Below are 12642 nucleotides of genomic sequence, written 5' to 3'. Positions count from 1 at the left end.
ACCTAAACCGCCATCTGTATGAACATGGAAATATCCACACTGCTATCTGTTTGAACTTGGAAATATCTATACCGCTATCTGCATAAACATGGAAATATCTACACCGCCATCTCTATGAACATGGAAATATCTACACCACCATCTGTACGAACAAGGAAATATCTATACCGCCCTCTGTATGAACATGTAAATATCTACACCGCTAACTGTATGAACATGGAAATATCTACACCGCTGTCTGTATGAACATGGAAATATCTACACCGTTATCTGTATGAACATGGAAATATCTACACCGCTATCTGTAGGAACATGGAAATATCTACACCGCTATCTGTACGAGCATGGAAATATCTACACCGCCATCTGTATGAACATGGAAATATCTACACCGCTAACTGTATGAACATGGAAATATCTACACCGCTATCTGTATGTACATGCAAATATCTACACAGCTATCTGTATATCAATGGAAATATCTACACTGCTATCTCTATGAACATGGAAATAACTACACTGCTATCTGTATAAACATGGAAATATCTACACCGCCATCTCTATGAACATGGAAATATCTGCACCACCATTTGTATGAACCTGGAAATATCTACACCGACATCTCTATGAACATGGAAATATCTCCACCGCCATTCGTATGAACATAGAAATATCTACACCGCCATCTGTATGAACATGGAATATCTTCACCGCCATCTGTATGAACATGGATGTATGTACACCGGCATCTGGATGAACATGGAAATATCTACACCGCTATCTGCATGAACATGGAAATATCTACAGAGCTATCTGAATATACATGGAAATATCTACACAGATTTCTCTATAAATATGGAAATAACTACAGCGCTATCTCTATAAACTTCGAAATATCTACACCGCCATCTGTATGAACATGGAAATATCTACACCGCCATCTGTATGAACATGGAAATATCTACACCGCCATCTGTATGAACATGGAAATATCTACACCGCTATCTGTATGAACTTGGAAATATCTATACCGCTATCTGCATAAACATGGAGACATCTACACCACCATCTCTATGAACATGGAAAAAGCTACACCGCCATCTGTACGAACATGGAAATATCTATACCGCCCTCTGTATGAACATGTAAATATCTACACCGCCATCTGTATGAACATGGAAATATCTACACCGCTAACAGTATGAACATGGAAATATCTACACCGCTGTCTGTATGAACATGGAAACATCTACACCGTTATCTGTATGAACATGGAAATATCTGCACCGCTATCTGTATGGACATGGAAATATCTACACCGCTATCTGTACGAACATGGGAATATCTACACCGCGATCTGTATGAACATGCAAAAATCTACACGGCTATCAGTATATCAATGGAAATATCTACACAGCTATCTCTATTAACAAGGAAATAACTACACTGCTATCTGTACAAACATGGAAATACCTACACCGCCATCTCTATGAACATGGAAATATCTACACCGCCATTTGTATGAACCTGGAAATATCTACACCGCCATCTCTATGAACATGAAAATATCTACACCGCCATTTGTATGAACATGGAAATATCTACACCGCCATCTGTATGAACATGGAAATATCTTCACCGCCATCTGTATGAACATGGATATATGTACACCGGCATCTGCATGAACATGGAAATATCTACACCGCTATCTGTATGAACATGGAAATATCTACACCGCTATCTGTATGAACATGGAAATATCTACACCGCCATCTGTATGAACATGGAAATATCTACACTGCCATCTGTATGAACATGGAAATATCTACACCGCTATCTCTGTGAACTTGGAAATATCTATAACGCCATCTGTATGAACATGGAAATATCTACACCGCTATCTCTATGAACTTGGAAATATCTATACCGCTATCGGCATAAACATGGAAATATCTACACCGCCATCTCTATGAACGTGGAAATATCTACACCGCCATTCGTATGAACATGGAAATATCTACACCGCCATCTGTATGAACATGGAAATATCTACACCGCTATCTGTATGAACTTGGAAGTATCTATACCGCTATCTGCATAAACATGGAAATATCTACACCGCCATCTCTATGAACATGGAAATATCTACACCGCCATCTGTACGAACATGGAAATATCTATACCGCCCTCTGTATGAACATGTAAATATCTACACCGCCATGTGTATGAACATGGAAATATCTACACCGCTAACTGTATGAACATGGAAATATCTACACCGCTGTCTGTATGAACATGGGAATATCTACACCGTTATCTGTATGAACATGGAAATATCTACACCGCTGTCTGTATGAACATGGAAATATCTACACCGTTATCTGTATGAACATGGAAATATCTACACCGCCATTTGTATGAACCTGGAAATATCTACACCGCCATCTCTATGAACATGAAAATATCTACACCGCCATTTGTATGAACATGGAAATATCTACACCGCCATCTGTATGAACATGGAAATATCTTCACCGCCATCTGTATGAACATGGATATATGTACACCGGCATCTGCATGAATATGGAAATATCTACACCGCTATCTGTATGAACATGGAAATATCTACACCGCTATCTGTATGAACATGGAAATATCTACACCGCCATCTGTATGAACATGGAAATATCTACACTGCCATCTGTATGAACATGGAAATATCTACACCGCTATCTGTATGAACTTGGAAATATCTATACCGCTATCTGCATAAACATGGAAATATCTACACCGCCATCTCTATGAACATGGAAATATCTACACCGTCATCTGTACGAACATGGAAATATCTATACCGCCCTCTGTATGATCATGAAAATATCTACACCGCCATCTGTATGAACATGCAAATATCTACACCGCTAACTGTATGAACATGGAAATATCTACACCGCTGTCTGTCTGAACATGGATATATGTACACCGGCATCTGCATGAACATGGAAATATCTACACCGCTATCTGTATGAACATGGAAATATCTACACCGCTATCTGTACGAACATGGAAATATCTACACCGCTATCTGTATGAACATGCAAATATCTACACGGCTATCAGTTTATCAATGGAAATATCTACACAGCTATCTCTATTAACATGGAAATAACTACACTGCTATCTGTATAAACATGGAAATATCTACACCGCCACCTGTATGAACATGGAAATATCTACACTGCCATCCGTACAAACATGGAAATATCTACACCGCCATCTGTATGAACATGTGAATATCTTCACCGCCATCTGTAAGAACATGGAAATATCTACACCGCTAAATGTATGAACATGGAAATGTCTACACCGTTATGGGTATGAACATGGAAATATCTACACCGCTATCTGTATGAACATGGAAATATCTACACCGCTATCTGTTTGAACATGGAAATATCTACACCGCTATCTGTATGAACATGGAAATATCTACACCGCCATCTGTATGAACATGTAAATATCTACACCGCCATCTGTATGAACATGGAAATATCTACACCGCTAACTGTATGAACATGGAAATATCTACACCGCTATCTGTAAACATGGAAATATCTACACTGCTATCTGTATGAACATGGAAATAACCACACCGCTATCTGTATGAACATGGAAATATCTACACCGCTATCTGCATGAACATGCAAATATCTACTCAGCTATCTGTATATCAATGGAAATATCCACACTGCTATCTCTATAAACATGGAAACAACTACACTGCTATCTGTATAAACAGGGAAATATCTACACCGCCATCTCTATGAACATGGAAATATCTACACCGCCATTTGTATGAACCTGGAAATATCTACACCGCCATCTCTATGAACATGGAAATATCTACACCGCCATTTGTATGAACATGGAACGATCTACACCGCCATCTGTATGAACATGGAAGTATCTTCACCGCCATCTGTATAAACATAGAAATATCTACACCGCTATCTCTATAAACATGGAAATATCTTCAAAGCAGTCTGTATAAACTTGGAAATAACTACACCGCTATCTCTATAAACATGTAAATATTTACAATGCTATCTGTGTAAACATTGAAATGTCTACACATCTATCTGTGGAAAGTTGGAAATGTCTACACCGTTATCAGCGTAAACATGGAAATATCTACACATCTAACTGCATACACATGGAAATATCTACACAGATTTCTCTATAAACAAGGAAATAACTACACCGCTATCTCTATTAACACGGAAATATCTTCACCGCTATGTGTATCAGCACGGAAATATCTACAGCGCTATCTGTGTAAACATGGAAATTTCTACCCCGCCATCTGTATGAACATGGAAATATCTACACCGCCATCTCTATAAACGTGGAAATATCTACACCGCTATTTGTATGAACATGGAAATATCTACACTGCTATCTGTATAATATTGGAATTATCTACTCCGCAACCTCTATAAACATGGAAAGGTCTACAACACTATCTGTATAAACAAGAGAATATCTAGACCGCCATCTCTATAAACATGTAAATATATAAACCGCTATCTGTATAAACATGGAGATATCTACACCGCTATCTGTATAAACATAGAAATACCTTCACCGCTATATGTATAAGCATGGAAATATCTACAACGCTGTCTCTAGAAACTTGGAAATAACTACACCACTATCTCTATCAACATGGAAATATCTAGACCGCCATCTTTATAAACTTGGAAATATCTACACTGCTATCTGTATAAACATGGAAATATCTATACCGCTATCTGTATAAACATGGAAATATCTACAACGCTATCTCTATAAACATGGAAATATCTACAACGTTATCTCTATAAACTTGGAAATATCTACTCCGCTATATGTATCAACATGAAAATATCTACACCGCTATCTGTGTAAACATGGAAATATCTACACCGCCATCTCTCTAAACATGGAAATATCTTCACCGCCATCTGTATAAACATAGAAATATCTACACCGCCATCTTTATGAACATGGAATTATCTTCACCGCCATATGTATGAACATGGAAATATCTACACCGCTATCTGTATAAACATGGAAATATCTACACCGCTATCTGTATAAACATGGAAATATCTACACCGCCAACTGTATGAACATGGAAATATCTACACCACCATCTCTATAAAGGTGAAAATATCTATACCACTATCTGTATGAACATGGAAAAATTCACACTGCTATCTGTATATACATGGAAATATCTACACCGCTATCTCAATAAACATGGAAATAACTACACCGCTATCTCAATAAACATGGAAATATGTACAGCGTCATCTCTATGAACATGCAAATAACTACACCGCCATCTGTGTGAACATGGACATATCTACACTGCCATCTGTATGAACATGGAATTATCTTCACAGCCATATGTATGAACATGGAAATATCTACACCGCTATGTGTATGAGCATGGAAATATCTACACTGCTTTCTGTATGAACATGGAAATATCTACACCGCTATCTGTATGAACATGGAAATATCTACTCTGCCATCTGCAGGAACATGGAAATATCTACAACGCCATCTGTATTAAGATAGATATATCTATACCGCTCTCTGTATAAACATGGAAATATCTACACCGCTATCTGTATAAACATGGAAATATCTACACCGCTATCTCTATAAACTTGGAAATATCTACAACGCCGTCAGTAGTAAGATGGAAATATCCACACCACTATCTATATAAACATGGAAATATCTACACCGCTATCTGTATAAACATGGAAATATCTACACCTCTATCTGTATAAACATGGAAATATCCACACCGCTATCTGTAATAAACATGGAAATATCAGCACCACTATCTGTATAAACATGGAAATTTCTACACCGCTCTCTGTATAATCATTGAAATATCCACACCGCTATCTGTGTAAACATGGAAATATCTTCACCGCTATCTGTAAAAAGATGGAAATAACTACACCACTATCTCTATAAACATGTAAATATCTACAACGCTATCTGTGTAAACATTGAAAGGTCTATACCACTATCTGGGTAACCATGGAAATATCTACACCGCTTTCTGTATAAACATGGAAATATCTACACCGCCATCTCTATAAACATGGAGATATCTACACCGCCATCGGTACAAACATGGAAATATCTACACCGCAATCTCTATAAACGTACAAATATCTACACCGCCATCTGTATGAACATGGAAATATCTACACCGCCATCTCTATAAAGGTGGAAATATCTACACCGCTATCTGTATGAACATGGAAATATCTTCACTGCTATCTGTATGAACATGCAAATATCTACACAGCTATCTGTATATCAATGGAAATAACTACACCGCTATCTCCATAAACATGGAAATAACAACACTGCTATCTGTATAAACATGGAAATACCTACACCGCTATCTGTATAAACATGGAAATACCTTCACTGCTATCTGTATAAACATGGAAATATATACAACGCTGTCTCTATAAACTTGGAAATAACTACACCACTATCTCTATAAACACGGAAATATCTAGACCGCCATCTCTATAAACATGGAAATATCTACACCACAATCTGTATAAACATTGAAATATCTATACCGCTATCTGCATAAACATTGAAATATCTATACCGCTATCTGCATAAACATGGAAATATCTACACCGCCATCTCTATGAACATGGAAATATCTACACGCCTTCTGTACGAACATGGAAATATCTACACCGCCATCTCTATGAACATGGAAATACCTACACCGCCATCTGTATGAACATGGAAATACATTCACCGCCATCTGTATGAACATGTAGATATCTACACCGGCATCTAGATGAACATGGAAATATTTACACCGCTATCTGCATGAACATGGAAATATCTACACACCTATCTGCATATACATGGAAATATCTCCACAGATTTCTCTATAAATATGGAAATAACTACAGCGGTGTCTCTATATTCTTCGAAATATCTACACCACCATCTGTATGAACATAGAAACATCTACATCACCATCTGTACGAACATGGAGATATCTACACCTCCATCTATATTAAAATGGAAATCTCTTCACCGCTATCTGTATAAACATGGAAATATCTCCACCACTATCTGTATAAACATAGAAATAACCGCACCGCTATCTGTATAAACATGGAAATATCTACACCGCTATCTGCATAAACATGGAAATATCCATACCGCTATCTGTGTAAACATGGAAATGTCTACACCTCTATCTGTGTAAACATGGAAATATCTACACCGCCATCTGTGAAAACATGAAAATATCTACACCGCCATCTCTATAAACATGGAAATATCTACACCGCCATCTGTATGAACATGGAAATAACTACACCGCCATCTCTATAAACGTGGAAATATCTACACTGCTATCTGTATGAACTTGGAAATATCTACACTGCTCTCTGTATAAAATTGAAATTATCTACACCACTATCTCTATAAACATGGAAATATCTACACTGCTATCTGTATAAACATGGAAATATCTACACCGCTATCCGTATAAACATGGAAATATCTTCACCGCTATCTATATAAACATGGAAATATCTACAACGCTGTCTCTATAAACTTGGAAATAATTACACCACTATCTCTGTAAACATGGAAATATCTAGACCGCCATCTCTATAAACATGGAAATATCTACACCACCATCTGTATAAACATGGAAATATCTATACCGCTATCTGCATAAACATGGAAATATCTACACCGCCATCTCTATGAACATGGAAATATCTACACCGCCATCTGTACGAACATGGAAATATCTATACCGCCATCTGTATGAACATGTAAATATCTACACCGCCATCTGTATGAACATGGAAATATCTACACCGCTAACTGTATGAACATGGAAATATCTACACCGCTATCTGTATGAACATGGAAATATCTACACCGTTATCGTTACGAACATGGAAATATCTACACCGCTATCTGTATGAACATGGAAATATCTACGCCGCTATCTGTAGGAACCTGTAAATATCTACACCGCTATCTGTATGAACATGCAAATATCTACACAGGTATCTGTATATCAATGGAAATATCTACACATCTATCTCTATAAACATGGAAATAACTACACTGCTATCTGTATAAGCATGGAAATATCTACACCACCACCTGTATGAACATGGAAATATCTACACTGCCATCCGTACGAACATGGAAATATCTACACCGCCATCTGTATGAACATGTAAATATCTACACCGCCATCTGTATGAACATGGAAATATCTACACCGCTAACAGTATGAACATGGAAATATCTACACCGCTATCGGTATGAACATGGAAATATCTACACCGCTATCTGTATGAACATGGAAATATCTACACCCCTATCTGTATGAACATGGAAATATCTACACAGCCATCTGTATGAACATGGAAATATCTACACCGCCATCTGTATGGACATGTAAATATCTACACCGCTATCTGTATATCAATGGAAATATCTACACTGCTATCTGTATGAACATGGAAATATCTACACCGCTATCTGTATGTACATGCAAATATCTACACAGCTATCTGTATATCAATGGAAATATCTACACTGCTATCTCTATAAACATGGAAATAACTACACTGCTATCTGTAAAAACATGGAAATATCTACACCGCCATCTCTATGAACATGGAAATATCTACACCACCATTTGTATGAACATGGAAATACCTACACTGCCATCTCTATGAACATGGAAATATCTCCACCGCCATTCGTATGAACATGGAAATATCTACAACGACATCTGTATGAACATGGAAATATCTTCACCGCCATCTGTATGAACATGCACATATGCACACCGGCATCTGGATGAACATGGAAATATCTACACCGCTATCTGTATGAACATGGAAATATCTACACCGCTATCTGTATGAACATGGAAATAACTACACCGCTATCTGTATGAACATGGAAATATCTACACAGCTATCTGTATGAACATGGAAATATCTACACCGCTATGTGTATGAACATGCAAATATCTACACAGCTATCTGTATATCAAAGGAAATATCCACACTGCTATCTCTATAAACATGGAAATAACTACACTGCTATCTGTATAAACATGGAAATATCTACACCGCCATCTCTATGAACATGGAAATATCTACACCGCCATTTGTATGAACCTGGAAATATCTACACTGCCATCTCTATGAACATGAAAATATCTACACCGCCATTTGTATGAATATGGAAATATCTAAACCGCCATCTGTACGAACATGGAAATATCTTCACCGCCATCTGTATGAGCATGGATATATGATCACCGGCATCTGCATGAACATGGAAATATCTACACCGCTATCTGTATGAACATGGAAATATCTACACCGCTATCTGTATGTACATGCAAATATCTACACAGCTATCTGTATATCAATGGAAATATCTACCCTGCTATCTCTATAAACATGGAAATAACTACACTGCTATCTGTATAAACATGGAAATATCTACACCGCCATCTCTTTGAACATGGAAATATCTACACCACCATTTGTATGAACATGGAAATATCTACACCGCCATCTCTATGAACATGGAAATATCTCCACCTCCATTCGTATGAACATGGAAATATCTACACCGCCATCAGTATGAACATGAAAATATCTTCAACGCCATCTGTATGAACATGGATGTATGTACACCGGCATCTGGATGAACATGGAAATATCTACACCGCTATCTGCATGAACATGGAAATATCTACACAGCTATCTGAATATACATGGAAATATCTACACAGATTTCTCTATAAATATGGAAATAACTACAGCGCTATCTCTATAAACTTCGAAATATCTACACCGCTATCTGTATGAACATGGAAATATCTACACCGCCATCAGTATGCACATGGAAATATCTACACCGCTATCTGTATGAACTTGGAAATATCTATACCGCTATCTGCATAAACATGGAAATATTTACACCGCCATCTCTATGAACATGGAAATATCTACACCGCCATATGTACGAACATGGAAATATCTATACCGCCCTCTGTATGAACATGTAAATATCTACACCGCCATCTGTATGAACATGGAAATATATACACCGCTAACTGTATGAACATGGAAATATCTACACCGCTGTCTGTATGAACATGGAAATATCTACACCGTTATCTGTATGAACATGGAAATATCTACACCACTATCTGTATGAACATGGAAATATCTACACCGCTACCTGTACAAACATGGAAATATCTACACCGCTATCTGTATGAACATGCAAATGTCTACACAGCTATCAGTATAACAATGGAAATATCTGAACAGCTATCTCTATTAACATGGAAATAACTACACTGCTATCTGTATAAACATGGAAATATCTACACCGCCACCTGTATGAACATGGAAATATCTACACTGCCATCCGTACAAACATGGAAATATCTTCACCGCCATCTGTAAGAACATGGAAATATCTACAGCGCTAAATGTATGAACACGGAAATGTCTACACCGCTATCGGTATGAACATGGAAATATCTGCACCACCATCTCTATGAACATGGAAATATCTACACCGCCATTTGTATGAACCTGGAAATATATACAGCGCCATCTCTATGAACATGAAAATATCTACACCGCCATGTGTATGAACATGGAAATATCTACACCGCCATCTGTATGAGCATGGAAATATCTTCTCCGCCATCTGTATGAACATGGATATATGTACACCGGCATCTGCATGAACATGGAAATATCTACACCGCTATCTGTATGAACATGGAATTATCTACACCGCTAACTGTATGAACATGGAAATATCTACACCGCTGTTTGTATGAACATGGAAATATCTACACCGTTATCTGTATGAACATGGAAATATCTACACAACTATCTGTATGAACATGGAAATATCTACACCGCTATCTGTACGAACATGCAAATATCTACACTGCTATCTGTATGAACATGCAAATATCTACACAGCTATCAGTATATCAATGGAAATATCTACACAGCTATCTCTATTAACATGGAAATAACTACACTGCTATCTTTATAAACATGGAAATATCTACACCGCCACCTGTATGAACATGGAAATATCTACACTGCCATCCGTACAAACATGGAAATATCTACACCGCCATCTCTATGAACATGTAAATATCTACACCGCCATCTGTATGAACACGGGAATATCTATACCGCTAACTGTATGAACATGGATATATCTACACCGCTATCTGTATGAACATGGAAATATCTACACTGCTATCTGTATGAACATGGAAATAACTACACCGCTATCTGTATGACATGGAAATATCTACACCGCTATCTGTATGAACATGGAAATATCTACACCGCTATCTGTATGAACATGCAAATATCTACACAGCTATCTGTATATCAATGGAAATATCCACACTGCTATCTCTATAAACATGGAAATAACTACACTGCTATCTGTATAAACATGGAAATATCTACACCGCCACCTGTATGAACATGGAAATATCTACACTGCCATCCGTACAAACATGGAAATATCTACACCGCCATCTCTATGAACATGTAAATATCTACACCGCCATCTGTATGAACACGGAAATATCTATACCGCTAACTGTATGAACATGGATATATCTACACCGCTATCTGTATGAACATGGAAAATCTACACCGCTATCTGTATGAACATGGAAATAACTACACCGCTATCTGTATGACATGGAAATATCTACACCGCTATCTGTATGAACATGGAAATATCTACACCGCTATCTGTATGAACATGCAAATATCTACACAGCTATCTGTATATCAATGGAAATATCCACACTGCTATCTCTATAAACATGGAAATAACTACACTGCTATCTGTATAAACATGGATATATCTACACCGCCATCTCTATGAACATGGAAATATCTACACAGCCATTTGTATGAACCTGGAAATATCTACACCGCCATCTCTATGAACATGAAAATATCTACCCGCCATTTGTATGAACATGGAAATATCTACACCGCCATCTCTATGAGCATGGAAATATCTTCACCGCCATCTGTATGAACTTGGATATATGTACACCGGCATCTACATGAACATGGAAATATCTACACCGCCATCTGTACAAACATGGACATATCTGCACCGCCATGTGTATTAGGATGGAAATATCTACACCGCTATCTGTATAAACATGGAAATATCCGCCCAACTATCTGTATAAACATGGAAATATCCGCACCGCTATCTGTATAAACATGGAAATATCTACACCGCTATCTGCATAAACATGGAAATATCCACACCGCTATCTGTTTAAACATGGAAATGTCTACACCGCTATATGTGTAAACAAGGAAATATCTACACCGCCATCTGTGTAAACATGGAAATATCTACACCGCCATCCCTATAAACATGGAAATATCTACACCGCCATCTGTATGAACATGGAAATACCTACGCCGCCATCTCTATAAACATGGAAATATCTACACC

Source organism: Gorilla gorilla, chromosome 20 (assembly GCF_029281585.2).
Source record: "Gorilla gorilla gorilla isolate KB3781 chromosome 20, NHGRI_mGorGor1-v2.1_pri, whole genome shotgun sequence".
Classification (NCBI taxonomy): Eukaryota; Metazoa; Chordata; class Mammalia; order Primates; family Hominidae; genus Gorilla; species Gorilla gorilla.
The sequence above is the reverse complement of the archived record's forward strand: the minus strand, read 5'-3'. Positions refer to the sequence as shown.